The following is a 19090-nucleotide window of genomic DNA, read 5'->3' as shown; positions in this document are numbered from 1 at the left end:
GCGCTGGCTCAGTGCGGAGAGCACATGGGGGAGGAAATTGGGCACGGACATGGAAGAAAGGGAGGAGATTGGGTGGGGACACGTACCAAGCATTTCCCCAGTGTGTCTTCTAATGTACTGTATTGTTTAAAGATTTATTGGTTGAAATTACTCACTTGCCTATATTATTTATACGGTATGATTCAGTGATGTGAGTGCGCATTGCTGAGAGTTACAGTAGAGCAAAGTTCCTGTGCATCTCTGCAGGCCGCCAAAGACAATCTATGGATGTGTGTTGCTGGGGAAAAGGTTTCAACGTTGGTAACTGGCAGCCATAACAAACAGTTAACTTGTCCCCTTGAAGTCTTGTCCTATTTCTCTAACGTCCTAAGTGGATGCTGGGACTCCGTAAGGACCATGGGGAATAGCGGCTCCGCAGGAGACTGGGCACAACTATAAAAAATGCTTTAGACTACTGGTGTGCACTGGCTCCTCCCACTATGACCCTCCTCCAGACTTCAGTTAGAATATTGTGCCCGGCTGAGCTGGATGCACACTAGGGGCTCTCCTGAGCTCCTAGAAAGAAAGTATATTTAGGTTTTTTATTTTACAGTGAGATCTGCTGGCAACAGACTCACTGCAGCGAGGGACTAAGGGGAGAAGAAGCGAACCTACCTAACAGATGGTAGTTTGGGCTTCTTAGGCTACTGGACACCATTAGCTCCAGAGGGATCAACCGCAGGACCCGACCTTGATGTTCGTTCCCGGAGCCGCGCCGCCGTCCCCCTTACAGAGCCAGAAGCATGAAGAGGTCCGGAAAATCGGCGGCAGAAGACTTCGGTCTTCACCAAGGTAGCGCACAGCACTGCAGCTGTGCGCCATTGCTCCTCATGTACACCTCACACTCCGGTCACTGATGGGTGCAGGGCGCTGGGGGGGGGGGGCGCCCTGAGGGCAATATATGACACCTTGGCTGGCAAATCTACATCATATATAGTCCTAGAGGCTATATAGATGTAAAATTACCCCTCCCAGTATTCCAGAAAAAGCGGGAGAAAGTCCGCCGAAAAAGGGGCGGGGCCATCTCCCTCAGCACACTGGCGCCATTTCTCTTTCATCCATCTGGGGGACGCTGCGCACTTACTAATGGGTTAGAGTGTGTGGGATTGGGAGTTTGGCACAGAACCTATAAAAAACTAACTCCTCCCCCCTCTAACCCCTCCCATCTCCTTCCTGCTCAGCAGATTACCCCAGTTTTAGTTTTGTGCCTGAGGAGTACAGGCACAGATTCCTTCAGTGTAGATTTTAGTTAGGTTTCTGTTGTTTATTTTGATTTTACTTATGTGTGCTTAGTCCCTGTTTACAGGAGACACGTATACTAGGAGTGGGGTTAGTTAGTTATGTGTCTCCCACTCCCCAGAGCCTCTAAGAAGCCACCATACTCTTAGTCACTGGGGCTTACTTGATGCAGGATGGATTTCCTAGGAGGCACTGTACTGGTAAGACAGCCACAACCTGCCTGGGCAGCGTTGGGCTGTTATTGCATATATGGTATTTATAATAATTGTATTTATTATTGTGCAGCGCTGGTGTATGCGGACCCCCCTCCCTGCTCAGAGCGGACGGAGCGGTTCAGTCCCGCTTCCGCCGCTCATTTCATGGAAGCCGCGTCTTGTCAGACAGCAGCGGTAGTCATTTCAATGATTTTACGGAGCTCAGTTGCGGGGGTGGGGAGGCTGTACCGCGGCGGGACGCAGGAGGATGTTGTGTTCGCGCCCCGTTCTCCCGCCCAACAGCGTCTTACCGCCGCCGTCCTCACTCTGTGGGGGCAGGACTCAGCTATAGGCGCCATCTTCTATCTCTGCAAGAGACCATCCGTCAGGTCAGCGGGGGATACTGCGCTGCACATAACACAGCGTCTCACCCTGTTAGTACAGGCGGAGAGCAGAAAAAACAGCAAGTATAACACAGCCCTTTCATATGCTCTGGAGCTCGTTTATTCTAAGGGATTCTTTAGTGATCCTTTAGTACATATATTTCGGTAATCTCACTGTAATAGAGTTATTTTTACCTCACCCTGTTTATTACACAGGCGGGGATTTTTTCTTAACTAGTGTTGTGCTATTCTAAATTGACAACAGTTGTTTACATCATGTTATAAAAGGAGCGTTATAGCTCAGTCTGTAGAGCTGGACCACAGCACAGAGTTATGAGACATCATTGTGTGCTATGATTGTGGCATTGTATATTCCATGGTTGTAAACGGCAAATCTCCTAAAGGAACGACAAGTTCAGTAGTTTACTACACAGGAGCTCCAATAGCTTTGTGGGCTAATGCTGTGTATTAGTAAGATAGACTAAACACAGGTTTGATTCCCATATACATTAAATTGCACAATGTGGCTCCAGACTTCCTAAAGGTAGCACGGACACAGGTACCCCATGCTCCAGGACACCAGTTGCAGAGCAGCCGGGAGGTTCCAGGGATCAGTTTATGCCTCTGGGCCAGACACATCTCAATCCAGAATAATACAGATGGAGTAGTGGTTAGCATTGCTGCCTCACAGCACTGAAGCCATGAGCTTGTTTACATAGAAGTATATGAATATACCAAGCAGGTTTAAATTGCTCTACAGTCTTGGCCTCTGCCACCTCTCATGGGAGGCTGTTCCACTTGTTCACTACCCCTTCTGTGAGGAAATATTTTCCTTAAATTTCCCCTGAACCTGCCTCCCCCCAGTTCAGTGTATGCCCCTAACTGTGTGAAGTTATATATGTATATATATATATATTCCCTGCACTTGCAGGGATGGGGGTTCCAGGACCTGTCCACAAATACCGGTATTCTTTGAGTATATTTTTCCTTACAATATGTCAATGTAATGGGTCTGGTACTCTGTTTACTACTTAGCCGCTAGTCTTGGTAAAAAGATCACTACTTGACCTTTTGGCTAGGATCAAGTGTAGTATCTGTTCTTATCAGTTTAATATCTGATACGTTCCCTATGTGGGGGCCATGTATTAAATATATGTTTAGAACAGAAAAATGGAAGAAGAGATTGCTCCGTCCACTCCACGCATTGACTCGGTATTGCAGTACCTCCGGGACCGGTGCACCTTTCAAAACAAGGACAGACTATTTCTATTTCTTGTACACTATGTACTTATGATTTGCCAAATGGCTGAACAAAGCTCCTTAATCAGTTCATACTGTGCAGCGAGTCTGGTCTTTGACAGACAATATAGCTCCTTTACTTCCGAGGCGTTTTTGAGGCTTCATCTACAGAAAATGGTGCGATAAATCCTGTCAGTGAGGATCCTTCAGGATAGAAATAAGAAATAATCTACTGAATTTCTTGGTTTCCACCTCTTCCTTCACGTGAGAGAATGTTGATGGAAGTCTGACTACACACCTGATGAAATAGTTTTTATTTCCAGGGAAATGTGTCTGTCTCTAATACATACTGTTTTCGGTTCAATTTCGGTGTTCTCAGTATTAGAGACAGTATTTCTTTATCCTTTCGCTGATGAAGACACTGATCTAATGAAGGTTCCACTAATAATTAGTGGACGCATCCATCATGGGAGAGCCTAAGGCAACTGTCTTTACTAAAGTACAGTATGTGACCTTAACAGTCACCACAGATTGACAACGGTGAGGCCGTTATTATATTAGTATTCATTCTGACAGGAATATTCCTACGCCCTCTCCGGGCTTATGCATGAATCTTTAAACCGGTTGCATTATGCAAGTTATCCATTCTTGGGGCAGCTGATCCTTTTCAAATTATCCATTGACTGTTTTGGTCTCTCAAGCTCTATTCCCTATCTATTTATTATTGCATCTTTTCCCTGGCTATGACACCCTTCTATTCATTTTGGTTGCGAATCGTAAAATTCTGCTTCCAAATTAAAGCGTACTTTGCAGGCGGGAGCAAATAACTCTATCAGTAAGGTGTATGCCTGCGGTATAACAGGTCGTGGGTTCTCATCCTGAGGATAATAGCTGAGAAATGGGTATTTTAACCTATGTCAGAAAAATGGGTATTCTTTTGGGAGGCATTTGTATGCCTAGAACACGGACTTCCAATGTGCCCTCTGCAGGGGCCACGGAGTCGGACAGTCTGGTTCCCAGTGGGGAGGACACCAGCTTTCTCAGAGTCCACTGATCCGTTGGATGTACTGAATTTGTATCACGAACATATATTCTGAATCTTGGGGAACACGTACCAAGCAAGAATCTTTAGTGCCCATCTTAGACGGGCTCTAATCATTGCAATCTGTTCGCTATCTAACAGGAGTATTCAGTCCAATCCTTTTTCCGTCATCCGGGCATCGCTACCATTTTGGGTCAGTTGTTAAAAAAAAAAAAAAAAAAAAAAAGCAGCTGTCTCATGCACTTTTTTTCTACAACGGACCTTAGTTCTGGATTTCTTCCTTCGCAGAAGATGTTATTCATGGGTATTCTTTTCGATACCTGGTATCTCGAATGTTGGCGGAGTGCAGGATTTACTGACCAGAATAGACTCAGGGGTCAGACATACACTTCCTCTGCAGGACAGTGTTGATTTTATAGGTGGCTCCATTCCCCCGGTCTCCTGCCTGGTTTCTTCAATCTCAGATTAAATGTTATTAATCTCAGGCAGGATTGAGTTTACGTAAACAGCAGTTTAGTTTCTCTATTAAAATACCAAGATATTTTCATTGGTCGATCTTTTCGTTGGGCTACACAATCCAGATCTAACTTATAGGACTTCATTCTGTCTCGACATGGAGGGTCATAACCACAGTCAAAAGTTTCAGACATTACGGTTTTTTGGTTTCAACTCTGGCGTTTTCTATGAAACTGATGTCCGAAGTGGAAATATCACTTCCAATCTACGGGCGATCTACAACGCCTTGACTCCAGCTCAATGTCTTCTACAGGGTCTATCCACTGTGACCTATATCAATTGTTCTGTGACACTTGTAGCTGGAGAGACATCGGAACAGTATCTAACATATGCAGAGGGCGGAATTTTGGATCCCGGCAGTGTCTGTCATCTCCAGTTCCAGAATGGGCAACTGGGAAGCAGATTTCCTGAATCTTCAGGCTGTTCTTCCTTAAAGTATGTGAAATCAACAGGGATTTCTGGCTTTGGTGTGTCTATAACTAGCCGACATAGACCTCAGGGCTTCATTGGTGCTGTGATCGTTTCGGGAATCCTCTTGTGGCAATCGTAGACGCCGTGTCAGCTCCTTGTCACTTTCATCTAGCATATTTATTCTGCCTCTGGCAACATCTAGTGAGTACCTCAACGCATTTGACCAGTGGCTCTTTCGGTTTTCCTAATCCGCTTCGGATTTGCCTGTTGACTCTGTTCTGCAATGTTATGGCCCACAGTGACCAGGGCTCCTTACAGGGTACCTTTTCGGCCAGCTCTCCACTCCCAACCTTTACGTCATCACCGGGATTTTGTCTATTCTGCCGCTGACGGCGTGATTGTGGAAAACAATGTCATCAAGCCCTACTACGTTTCTGGCTCTCTAACCAATCACAGTGCCAGAACACTTGTCATCGTTTGTGTGTATTTAACGGTCACTCAGCTGGAGTTCTTAGTCCTTTCCGCCTCTTATCTTTTCTACAACACAGTTGTCAGAACTACTTTGTCTTCTTATCTTAGCAGACTGGGTTCTGCTCTAGAATTTACTTTCCAGAATGGCTCCTGTTTCTCCTTTCCGGCCTCTGGACTCTGGTTGAGTTGCGGTTTCTTTTCTCTTACAGTGTTTTGGTTTATGCAGTTAGGGTGGTTTTACTTACAAACCACAAGTTGTATTGGTTTTTCCTCTCCTTAAGCACATTGGGCTTCTTGTGTCGTCCCAGGCTTGTCCGGGGCGGGTCGGTAATTGGCCTTATTGGTTGTTGTTCAAACCTTAACTCTTACCTTGTTGGGTTTGTTTGCTGCACCCAAGCGTGGCTGGCTGGCCAATAAGAACAGGGTGATGTGCTGGGTTAATTCTGCTATTCAGCAGGCTTAGATTTCAAGGCGTTGCCTGTTCCTGATTCCTTAGGGGCTCATTCGACTCGACCTGTTGGAGCCTCTTGGGCTGTTCACAGTGGTGTATTCGTCGAGCAACTGCGTAGAGCGACGACCTAGTCGTCCGTACATACCTTCAAGAAATTCTTCCGTTTTTCATACTTTTGGTTTGGAGACTGCCTCTGTTAGGCATCAAAGTTTGCAGACTGCTATGTCGTCTGTGTCTCCCTCCTCTAATTAGCTTGCTTTGGGAAATCCCATTAGTAAGTGCGCAGCGTCCCCCAGATGGATGAAAGAGAAATAGGGATTTTTGTTTACTTACCGTAAAATCTCTTTCTCTGATTCCATCTGGGGGACGCTGCGATCCCTCCCGTATATATATTCTGTTCTGCCTCTTCCGGCTTTGCTAAACGTTAACTGAGGTAATCTGCTGAGCAGGAAGGAGATGGGAGGGGTTAGAGGGGGGAGGAGTTAGTTTTTTATAGGTTCTGTGCCAAACTCCCAATCCCACACACTCTAACCCATTAGTAAGTGCGCAGCGTCCCCCAGATGGAATCAGAGAAAGAGATTTTACGGTAAGTAAACAAAAATCCCTATTTTTCCCTCACAGTTCCGCTGGAAGGAAGCTCCCTGGCTCTCCCCTGCAGTCTGAACACTACAGAAGGGTAAAAAAGAGAGGGGGGACACTAAATTTAGGTGCAGTATAGATATATATATATGATATATAAAAAAGCAGCTATAAGGGAAAACACTCATTTATAGTGGGATCCCTGTGTTATATAGCGCTCTGGTGTGTGCTGGCATACTCTCTCTCTGTCTCCCCAAAGGGCTTTGTGGGGTCCTGTCCTCTGTCAGAGCATTCCCTGTGTGTTTGCGGTGTGTCGGTACGGCTGTGTCGACATGTTTGATGAGGAGGCTTATGTGGAGGCGGAGCAAATGCCTGTAAACGTGATGTCACCCCCTGCGGGGTCGACACCTGAGTGGATGGTGCTGTGGAAGGAATTACGCGACAGTGTCGACTCCTTGCATAAAAGGTTTGACGACATACCTAATGTGGGACAGCCGGCTTCTCAGCCTGTGCCTGCCCAGGCGTCTCAAAAATCATCAGGGGCTCTAAAACGCCCGCTACCTCAGATGACAGACACAGATGTCGACACGGATACTGACTCCAGTGTCGACGATGATGAGACTAATGTAACTTCCAGTAGGGCCACACGTTACATGATTGAGGCAATGAAAAATGTGTTGCACATTTCTGATGTTACCCCCGGTACCACAAAAAAGGGTATTATGTTTGGAGAGAAAGAACTACCAGTAGCTTTTCCTCCATCTGAAGAGTTAAATGAAGTGTGTGAAGAAGCGTGGGCTTCCCCTGATAAAAAGCTGGTAATTTCTAAGAGGTTACTAATGGCGTACCCTTTCCCGCCAGAGGATAGGTCACGCTGGGAAACATCCCCTAGGGTGGATAAAGCGCTCACACGCTTGTCAAAGAAGGTGGCACTACCGTCTCCGGATACGGCTGCCCTGAAGGAATCTGCTGATAGAAAGCAGGAGGCTATCCTGAAATCTATATATACACACACAGGTGTTATACGGAGACCGGCTATTGCTTCAGCCTGGATGTGCAGTGCTGCTGCTGCGTGGTCAGATTCCCTGTCAGAAAATATAGATACCCTAGACAGGGACACTATATTGCTAAACGTAGAGCATATAAAAGACGCACTTTTATACATGAGGGATGCACAGAGGGATATTTGCCGGCTGGCATCCAAAATTAGTGCAATGTCCATTTCTGCCAGGAGAGGGTTATGGACTCGGCAGTGGACAGGAGATGCAGATTCCAAACGACACATGGAAGTTCTGCCTTATAAGGGTGAGGAGTTGTTCGGGGATGGTCTCTCGGACCTCGTTTCCACAGCAACAGCTGGGAAGTCTACATTTTTACCCCATGTTCCCTCACAACCAAAGAAAGCACCGTATTATCAGGTACAGTCCTTTCGGCCCAATAGGGGCAAGCGGGTTAAAGGCGCGTCCTTTCTGCCCAGAGGTAGAGGTAGGGGAAAGAAGCTGCAGCATACAGCCAGTTCCCAGGAGCAAAAGTCCTCCCCCGCTTCCTCTAAGTCCACAGCATGACGCTGGGTCTTCACAGGCGGAGCCAGGTACGGTGGGGGCCCGTCTCATATTTTTCAGCAATCAGTGGGCTCGCTCACGGGTGGATCCCTGGATTTTTCAGATAGTATCTCAGGGGTACAAGCTGGAATTCGAGACGTCTCCCCCCCGCCGTTTCCTCAAATCTGCCTTGCCAACCACTCCCTCAGGCAGGGAGGCAGTGTTACAGGCAATTCACAAGCTGTATTCACAACAGGTGATAGTAAAGGTACCCCTACTTCAACAAGGACGGGGTTACTATTCCACAATGTTTGTGGTACCGAAACCGGACGGTTCGGTGAGACCCATTTTAAATTTGAAATCCTTGAACACATATATAAAAAAATTCAAGTTCAAGATGGAATCGCTCAGGGCGGTTATTGCAAGCCTGGACGAGGGGGATTACATGGTATCACTGGACATCAAGGATGCTTACCTGCATGTCCCCATTTACCATCCTCACCAGGAGTACCTCAGATTTGTGGTACAGGATTGTCATTACCAATTCCAGACGTTGCCGTTCGGTCTATCCACGGCTCTGAGGGTCTTTACCAAGGTAATGGCCGAAATGATGATACTCCTTCGAAAGAAGGGTGTTTTAATTATCCCGTACTTGGACGATCTCCTGATAAAGGCGAGGTCCAGAGAGCAGTTGTTGGTCGGGGTAGCACTATCTCGGGAGGTGCTACTACAGCACGGCTGGATTCTAAACATTCCAAAGTCACAGCTGGTCCCTACGACACGTCTACTGTTCCTGGGGATGGTTCTGGACACAGAACAGAAAAAAGTGTTTCTCCCGGAGGAGAAGGCCAAGGAGCTGTCATCTCTAGTCAGAGGCCTCCTAAAACCAAAACAGGTGTCGGTGCATCACTGCACGCGGATCCTGGGAAAGATGGTAGCTTCCTACGAAGCGATTCCATTCGGCAGGTTTCATGCAAGAACCTTTCATTGGGACCTGCTGGACAAGTGGTCCGGATCGCATCTTCAGATGCATCGGCTGATAACCCTGTCTCCAAGGACAAGGGTGTCTCTGCTGTGGTGGCTGCAGAGTGCTCATCTTCAAGAGGGCCGCAGATTCGGCATACAGGACTGGGTCCTGGTGACCACGGATGCCAGCCTTCGAGGCTGGGGGGCAGTCACACAGGGAAGAAACTTCCAAGGACTATGATCAAGTCAGGAGACTTCCCTGCACATAAATATTCTGGAACTGAGGGCCATTTACAATGCCCTAAGTCAGGCAAAACCCCTGCTTCAAAACCAGCCGGTACTGATCCAGTCAGACAACATCACGGCGGTCGCCCATGTAAATCGACAGGGCGGCACAAGAAGCAGGACGGCAATGGCAGAAGCCACAAGGATTCTCCGATGGGCGGAAAATCATGTGTTAGCACTGTCAGCAATGTTCATTCCGGGAGTGGACAACTGGGAAGCAGACTTCCTCAGCAGGCACGACCTCCACCCGGGAGAGTGGGGACTTCATCCAGAAGTCTTTCAAATGATTGTAAACCGTTGGAAAAGGCCACAGGTGGACATGATGGCGTCCCGCCTAAACAAAAAGCTAGAAAAATATTGCGCCAGGTCGAGAGACCCGCAGGCGATAGCTGTGGACGCTCTAGTGACACCGTGGGTGTACCGGTCGGTTTATGTGTTCCCTCCTCTTCCTCTCATACCAAAGGTACTGAGGATAATAAGGAGAAGAGGAGTAAGAACTATACTCATTGTTCCGGATTGGCCAAGAAGAGCTTGGTACCCGGAACTTCAAGAAATGATGTCAGAGGACCCATGGCCTCTACCGCTCAGACAAGACCTGCTGCAGCAGGGGCCCTGTCTGTTCCAAGACTTACCGCGGCTGCCTTTGACGGCATGGCGGTTGAACACCGGATCCTGAAGGAAAAGGGCATTCCGGAGGAAGTCATTCCTACGCTGATTAAAGCTAGGAAAGAAGTTACCGCAAACCATTATCACCGCATATGGCGAAAATATGTTGCGTGGTGTGAGGCCAGGAAGGCCCCAACGGAGGAATTTCAGCTGGGCCGTTTCCTGCACTTCCTACAGTCAGGGGTGACTATGGGCCTTAAATTGGGTTCCATTAAGGTCCAGATTTCGGCTCTATCGATTTTCTTCCAGAGAGAACTGGCTTCACTACCTGAAGTTCAGACTTTTGTTAAGGGAGTGCTGCATATTCAGCCCCCTTTTGTGCCTCCAGTGGCACCTTGGGATCTCAACGTGGTGTTGGATTTCCTAAAGTCACATTGGTTTGAGCCACTGAAAACCGTGGATTTTAAATATCTCACGTGGAAAGTGGTCATGTTGTTGGCCTTGGCTTCGGCCAGGCGTGTATCAGAATTGGCGGCTTTGTCATGTAAAAGCCCTTATCTGATTATCTGATATGGATAGGGCAGAATTGAGGACTCGTCCCCAGTTTCTCCCCAAAGTGGTATCAGCTTTTCATCTGAACCAACCTATCGTGGTGCCTGCGGCTACAAATGACTTGGAGGCTTCCAAGTTGTTGGACGTAGTCAGGGCCCTGAAAATCTATGTTTCCAGGACAGCTGGAGTCAGAAAGACTGACTCGCTCTTTATCCTGTATGCGCCCAACAAGTTGGGTGCACCTGCTTCAAAGCAGACTATTGCTCGCTGGATCTGTAGTACGATTCAGCTTGCACATTCTGCGGCTGGACTGCCGCATCCTAAATCAGTAGAAGCCCATTCCACGAGGAAGGTGGGCTATTTTTGGGCGGCTGCCCGAGGGGTCTCGGCTCTTTAACTTTGCCGAGCAGCTACTTGGTCGGGGTCAAACACGTTTGCTAAATTCTACAAGTTTGACACCCTGGCTGAGGAGGACCTAGAGTTTGCCCATTCGGTGCTGCAGAGTCATCCGCACTCTCTCGCCCGTTTGGGAGCTTTGGTATAATCCCCATGGTCCTTACGGAGTCCCCAGCATCCACTAGGACGTTAGAGAAAATAAGAATTTACTCACCGGTAATTCTATTTCTCGTAGTCCGTAGTGGATGCTGGGCGCCCATCCCAAGTGCGTATTGTCTGCAATACTTGTATATAGTTATTGCTTAACTAAAGGGTTATTGTTGAGCCATCTGTTGAGAGGCTCAGTTGTTATCATACTGTTAACTGGGTATTGTATCACGAGTTATACGGTGTGATTGGTGTGGCTGGTATGAGTCTTACCCGGGATTCAAAATCCTTCCTTATTGTGTCAGCTCTTCCGGGCACAGTATCCTAACTGAGGTCTGGAGGAGGGTCTTAGTGGGAGGAGCCAGTGCACACCAGTAGTCTAAAGCTTTCTTTATAGTTGTGCCCAGTCTCCTGCGGAGCCGCTAATCCCCATGGTCCTTACGGAGTCCCCAGCATCCACTACGGACTACGAGAAATAGAATTACCGGTGAGTAAATTCTTATTTTCTAAGAGGTTACTAATGGCGTACCCTTTCCCGCCAGAGGATAGGTCACGTTGGGAAACATCCCCTAGGGTGGATAAAGCGATCACACGCTTGTCAAAGAAGGTGGCACTACCGTCTCCGGATACGGCCGCCCTGAAGGAATCTGCTGATAGAAAGCAGGAGGCTATCCTGAAGTCTATATATACACACACACACAGGTGTTATACTGAGACCAGCTATTGCGTCAGCATGGATGTGCAGTGCTGCAGCTGCGTGGTCAGATTCCCTGTCGGAAAATATTGATACCCTAGACAGGGACACTATATTGCTAACCGTAGAGCATATTAAAGACGCACTTTTATACATGAGGGATGCACAGAGGGATATTTGCCGGCTTGCATCCAAAATTAGTGCAATGTCCATTTCTGCCAGGAGAGGGTTATGGACTCGGCAGTGGACAGGAGATGCAGATTCCAAAAGGCACATGGAAGTTCTGCCTTATAAGGGTGAGGAGTTGTTCGGGGATGGTCTCTCGGACCTCGTTTCCACAGCAACAGCTGGGAAGTCTACATTTTTACCCCATGTTCCCTCACAGCCAAAGAAAGCACCGTATTATCAGGTACAGTCCTTTCGGCCCAATAGGGGCAAGCGGGTTAAGGGCGCGTCCTTTCTGCCCAGAGGCAGAGGTAGGGGGAAAAAGCTGCAGCATACAGCCAGTTCCCTGGAGCAAAAGTCCTCCCCCGCTTCCTCTAAGTCCACAGCATGACGCTGGGGCTCCACAGGCGGAGCCAGGTACGGTGGGGGCCCGTCTCAAATATTTCAGCAGTCAGTGGGCTCGCTCACGGGTGGATCCTTGGATCTTTCAAATAGTATCTCAGGGGTACAAGCTGGAATTCGAGACGTCTCCCCCCCCGCCGTTTCCTCAAATCTGCCTTACCAACCACTCCCTCAGGCAGGGAGGCACTGTTACAGGCAATTCACAAGCTGTATTCACAACAGGTGATAGTAAAGGTGCCCCTACTTCAACAAGGACGGGGTTACTATTCCACAATGTTTGTGGTACCGAAACCGGACGGTTCGGTGAGACCCATTTTAAATTTGAAATCCTTGAACACATATATAAAAAAATTCAAGTTCAAGATGGAATCGCTCAGGGCGATTATTGCAAGCCTGGACGAGGGGGATTACATGGTATCACTGGACATCAAGGATGCTTACCTGCATGTCCCCATTTACCATCTGTCACAACTGAGGGTTGGAGACCCTGACTGGGAGCCTCAGCTGTAGGGGCTGACGGGTACTTGAACTTAGGAGGAGCCATGTGACTCCTGGACATGCGTAAAGACAGTAGCAAGGATGCCCGAAGGCGTGACCATGACAACTGGAAATATCTTTCAGTGATTTTATTAAATGAAAAGTCATAAAACTTGCAAAAACAATAGAAAGTCACAAGTGGAAATTTAGGCGTGCAACTGGTTAATACCAGTAACCTGGAATGTAGAGAAAAGTTCTGTAAACTGTAAATGAACTAGGGTTCGCTGGAAAACTGTAGTTGTTGAAGAGTGGCTGCTGGAAAGCCGGAATACAAATACAGATGAGTAATGTGATGTTGTAGAGGGTTAATCACAGAGGTGTCGTGTTACACCACAGAGTGTAACACAGAGGAGTCAGGCTTGAATGCAGGAGAGTTCACTGGAGAATCTGTAGAAGACTGCACACAGAAACCACTGGAGACAAATGAAGCACTGCAGAGAAAGTCCATGGAAGAACTGCTCACTGGAAACACTGAAGACCATTGAAGCACTGACATCCTTCAATGCTGGGACAGGCTATTTAAACCCACAGGTTAGCAGGGATTGGTGGGCAATTAACCAGAGACCAGAGTGCAGCTGCTGTGTAATCAGGCTGAGAGCAGAGTGCAGCTGATTGGCTGAAAAGTAACATGTGATGAAAACAAACATGGCTGCGCCCATGTTTGAACTTGGAGGGAAAGACTGTTTGTAACTTGCATGTGAGTTTTAACCATGAAGCTGCCAGAATCATAGTAAAGAGATTTGAGACAATGAGATGCAGCATGCTGCACACAGACAGTGCAGATGGAATCCAGGCCTGGGACACTGGGACAGTCTCAGGAGGCATTTGGAAGGTAAATACTAATAAGGAATTTCCTGGATCGTGACAGTACCCTCCCCTTTAGGAGTGGCCCCAGGACACTTCCTAGGCTTGAGGAAAATCTGGCGTGGAAAGCCTGAAGCAACTGGATTGCTAGAAGTCCTCCCAATCTTCTTCATCTGAAAGGACTGAGGAATAACCTGTAGAAAATCCCTTTCCTGGATTAGAAGTACGAGAAAATCGTGCTTTTGAAGCTAGCACTCCACTAAGTCTTAAATTAAATCTTTTTCTAGAACGAGGACTTTTCATACAGAGACCTGTAGAACTTTTTGGTAATTCTGGAACCTCTTCATGCGTGAAAGCATAACAGGAAAGAGCAGGACCTCCCATAATGTAGCTTGAGTCATCAACAAATTCACCTTCGGAACCTGAATTGAATCCTGATGAACTTGAACTGGCTGGAACCAGAGGAGTCTTTGGACTAACGGATAGGACTTGATTAGATTCGAAGGTGCTGGAATCGGCTGGAACTGAAGGAGGCTTACTGGAATCGGCTGGAACCGAAGGAGTCAGAATCCAGTTGGAACCGGAATGAGTGGTATCCAAGTGTTCAGTTAGACCATCCTGGACCTGGTCCATGCTGGATGCCAACATGGTGGTGCTCTCTGAAAACGGCAAACAGGAGTTCATAACTGCATCTGTAGCACAAAAATTTCCATCTGGGAACTTGGCTCTGGATACTTCCCTTGGGGCTGAAATTTCGGTGACCCCTCCTGGGGTTGACGAATCAGACACCTCTCTCAGGGTTGTTTTCTCCAGCACCCCTCCTGGGGTTAACAGATCAGAAACTCCTTTTTGAGAAGACTCATATGCCCCTAGTAGAGCTTGAACATTGGATACCTTTCCTGGAGCTGTAGAAACAGACGCCCCGTCTTGGGCTGCAGAAACAGACGCCCCGTCTTGGGCTGCGGAATTGGATTTCCCTTTGGTGAAGAAAGTCTCATTAAATCTCTTTTGTTTCCCAGAATTGGAAATGGGGCTCCTGGACACAGGACCCCAATTGTAGAATTGGGTTTTTCTTTGATCAACTTTTATATTTTTCTTGACCGGCTCAGAAGGAGCTGAAGATTCCACATAGGAAGGTTGGAAACTAAGAATGCTGTGATGTGAAGATCTATCCCACTTCCTTGGTTTACGGAGAGAACAGTCTTTAATAAAGTGATCAGAACCCCCACAGTAAAAGCAGAGTTGAAACTGCATGCGACGCTTGCGTTCCTCTTCAGAAAGTCTAGACCGTGGCTTACTCCGGAACTTATCTTTACTTGGAGCAAGGGGAAACGACTTGGACATAGAGAGATTGGCAGCTGTTGCATCTGTGTTCTCAGCAAACTGTGGGCATGCTTTCATGGAGATGGGAGCAGAGATAATAGGAGTATCACAGAGACACTTTGAAATAACTGGAACGATGCTAGAGAGAAGGTCTTGTAACTGAACCAACAGTTGACTGAGAGTCAGGACACTGGATGCCCCTGAACCACGGAGGGCCGCTTGAATTTCATCCAACCGGGAGGAGAGGTCCTGGAGACAGCGAACAACATGGCCTTGAGCATCCTCCTGACGTTCAAGGCGGATTGCCAGTTCTTGTATCAGCCTAATCGCTTGGGCCTGGTCTCCGGCTGGATCCATTTTGTCAGTGCTTACTGTCACAACTGAGGGTTGGAGACCCTGACTGGGAGCCTCAGCTGTAGGGGCTGACGGGTACTTGAACTTAGGAGGAGCCATGTGACTCCTGGACATGCGTAAAGACAGTAGCAAAGATGCCCGAAGGCGTGACCATGACAACTGGAAATATCTTTCAGTGATTTTATTAAATGAAAAGTCATAAAACTTGCAAAAACAATAGAAAGTCACAAGTGGAAATTTAGGCGTGCTACTGGTTAATACCAGTAACCTGGAATGTAGAGAAAAGTTCTGTAAACTGTAAATGAACTAGGGTTCGCTGGAAAACTGTAGTTGTTGAAGAGTGGCTGCTGGAAAGCCGGAATACAAATACAGATGAGTAATGTGATGTTGTAGAGGGTTAATCACAGAGGTGTCGTGTTACACCACAGAGTGTAACACAGAGGAGTCAGGCTTGAATGCAGGAGAGTTCACTGGAGAATCTGTAGAAGGCTGCACACAGAAACCACTGGAGACAAATGAAGCACTGCAGAGAAAGTCCATGGAAGAACTGCTCACTGGAAACACTGAAGACCATTGAAGCACTGACATCCTTCAATGCTGGGACAGGCTATTTAAACCCACAGGTTAGCAGGGATTGGTGGGCAATTAACCAGAGACCAGAGTGCAGCTGCTGTGTAATCAGGCTGAGAGCAGAGTGCAGCTGATTGGCTGAAAAGTAACATGTGATGAAAACAAACATGGCTGCGCCCATGTTTGAACTTGGAGGGAAAGACTGTTTGTTTGTAACTTGCATGTGAGTTTTAACCATGAAGCTGCCAGAATCATAGTAAAGAGATTTGAGACAATGAGATGCAGCATGCTGCACACAGACAGTGCAGATGGAATCCAGGCCTGGGACACTGGGACAGTCTCAGGAGGCATTTGGAAGGTAAATACTAATAAGGAATTTCCTGGATCGTGACACCATCCTCACCAGGAGTACCTCAGATTTGTGGTACAGGATTGTCATTACCAATTCCAGACGTTGCCGTTCGGTCTATCCACGGCTCCGAGGGTCTTTACCAAGGTAATGGCCGAAATGATGATACGCCTTCGAAAGAAGGGAGTTTTAATTATCCCGTACTTGGACGATCTCCTGATAAAGGCGAGGTCCAGGGAGCAGTTGTTGGTCGGGGTAGCACTATCTCGGGAGGTGCTACAACAGCACGGCTGGGTTCTAAATATACCAAAGTCACAGCTGATCCCTACGACACGTCTACTGTTCCTGGGGATGGTTCTGGACACAGAACAGAAAAAAGTGTTTCTCCCGGAGGAGAAGGCCAAGGAGCTGTCATCTCTAGTCAGAGGCCTCCTAAAACCAAAACAGGTGTCTGTGCATCACTGCACGCAGATCCTGGGAAAGATGGTAGCTTCCTACGAAGCAATTCCATTCGGCAGGTTCCGTGCAAGAACCTTTCAGTGGGACCTATTGGACAAGTGGTCCGGATCGCATCTTCAGATGCATTGGCTGATAACCCTGTCTCCAAGGACCAGGGTGTCTCTGCTGTGGTGGCTGCAGAGTGCTCATCTTCAAGAGGGCCGCAGATTCGGCATACAGGACTGGGTCCTGGTGACCACGGATGCCAGCCTTCGAGGCTGGGGGGCAGTCACACAGGGAAGAAACTTCCAAGGACTATGGTCAAGTCAGGAGACTTCCCTGCACATAAATATTCTGGAACTGAGGGCCATTTACAATGCCCTAAGTCAGGCAAAACCCCTGCTTCAAAACCAGCCGGTACTGATCCAGTCAGACAACATCACGGCGGTCGCCCATGTAAACCGACAGGGCGGCACGAGAAGCAGGACGGCGATGGCAGAAGCCACAAGGATTCTCCGATGGGCGGAAAATCACGTGTTAGCACTGTCAACAGTGTTCATTCCGTGAGTGGACAACTGGGAAGCAGACTTCCTCAGCAGGCACGACCTCCACCCGGGAGAGTGGGGACTTCATCCAGCAGTCTTCCAAATGATTGTAAACCGTTGGGAAAGGCCACAGGTGGACATGATGGCGTCCCGCCTAAACAAAAAGATATTGCGCCAGGTCGAGAGACCCTCAGGCGATAGCTGTGGACGCTCTAGTGACACCGTGGGTGTACCGGTCGGTTTATGTTTTCCCTCCTCTTCCTCTCATACCAAAGGTACTGAGGATAATAAGGAGAAGAGGAGTAAGAACTATACTCATTGTTCTGGATTGGCCAAGAAGAGCTTGGTACCCGGAACTTCAAGAAATGATCTCAGAGGACCCATGGCCTCTGCCGCTCAGACAGGACCTGCTACAGCAGGGGCCCTGTCTGTTCCAAGACTTACCGCTGCTGCGTTTGACGGCATGGCAGTTGAACACCGGATCCTGAAGGAAAAGGGCATTCCGGAGGAAGTCATTCCTACGCTGATTAAAGCTAGGAAAGAAGTTACCGCAAACCATTATCACCGCATTTGGCGAAAATATTTTGCGTGGTGTGAGGCCAGGAAGGCCCCAACGGAGGAATTTCAGCTAGGTCGATTTCTGCACTTCCTGCAGTCAGGGGTGACTATGGGCCTAAAATTGGGTTCCATTAAGGTCCAGATTTCGGCCCTATCGATTTTCTTCCAGAGAGAACTGGCTTCACTACCTGAAGTTCAGACTTTTGTTAAGGGAGTGCTGCATATTCAGCCCCCTTTTGTGCCTCCAGTGGCACCTTGGGATCTCAACGTGGTGTTGGATTTCCTAAAGTCACATTGGTTTGAGCCACTAAAAACCGTGGATTTGAAATATCTCACGTGGAAAGTGGTCATGTTGTTGGCCTTGGCTTCGGCCAGACGTGTATCAGAATTGGCGGCTTTGTCATGTAAAAGCCCTTATCTGATTTTCCATATGGATAGGGCAGAATTGAGGACTCGTCCCCTGTTTCTCCCTAAAGTGGTATCAGCTTTTCATCTGAACCAACCTATCGTGGTGCCTGCGACTACTAAAGACTTGGAGGCTTCCAAGTTGTTGGACGTAGTCAGGGCCCTGAAAGTCTATGTTTCCAGGACAGCTGGAGTCTGAAAGACTGACTCGCTATTTATCCTGTATGCGCCCAACAAGTTGGGTGCACCTGCTTCAAAGCAGACTATTGCTCGCTGGATCTGTAGTATGATTCAGCTTGCACATTCGGCGGCTGGACTGCCGCATCCTAAATCAGTGAAAGCCCATTCCACGAGGAAGGTGGGCTCTTCTTGGGCGGCTGCCCGAGGGGTCTCGGCTCTACAACTTTGCCGAGCAGCTACTTGGTCGGGGTCAAACACATTTGCAAAATTCTACGAGTTTGATACCCTGGCTGAGGAGGACCTAGAGTTTGCTCATTCGGTGCTGCAGAGTCATCCGCACTCTCCCGCCCGTTTGGGAGCTTTGGTATAATCCCCATGGTCCTTACGGAGTCCCAGCATCCACTTAGGACGTTAGAGAAAATAAGAATTTACTCACCGGTAATTCTATTTCTCGTAGTCCGTAGTGGATGCTGGGCGCCCATCCCAAGTGCGGATTGTCTGCAATACTTGTATATAGTTATTGCCTAACTAAAGGGTTATTGTTGAGCCATCTGTTGAGAGGCTCAGTTGTAATCATACTGTTAACTGGGTATTGTATCACGAGTTATACGGTGTGGCTGGTATGAGTCTTACCCGGGATTCAAAATCCTTCCTTATTGTGTCAGCTCTTCCGGGCACAGTATCCTAACTGAGGTCTGGAGGAGGGTCA

The 19090-nt window shown here is 47.9% G+C and overlaps 1 protein-coding gene and 1 non-coding gene across 2 annotated transcripts in view; both read left to right on the top strand.

Moving 5' to 3' along the window:
- Window positions 1–19090, top strand: part of ALG12 (ALG12 alpha-1,6-mannosyltransferase) — an 89114-nt gene that overhangs the window by 18615 nt on the left and 51409 nt on the right. The gene's annotated exons all lie outside the window — the stretch shown is intronic.
- On the top strand, window positions 2911–3101 carry LOC134938155 (U2 spliceosomal RNA). Its single transcript, XR_010180780.1, has one exon. It is a non-coding gene; the product is annotated as a U2 spliceosomal RNA (small nuclear RNA).

Source organism: Pseudophryne corroboree, chromosome 6 (genome assembly GCF_028390025.1).
Source record: "Pseudophryne corroboree isolate aPseCor3 chromosome 6, aPseCor3.hap2, whole genome shotgun sequence".
NCBI classification, from domain to species: domain Eukaryota; kingdom Metazoa; phylum Chordata; class Amphibia; order Anura; family Myobatrachidae; genus Pseudophryne; species Pseudophryne corroboree.
This window is presented reverse-complemented; position numbering and strand designations above follow the sequence as displayed.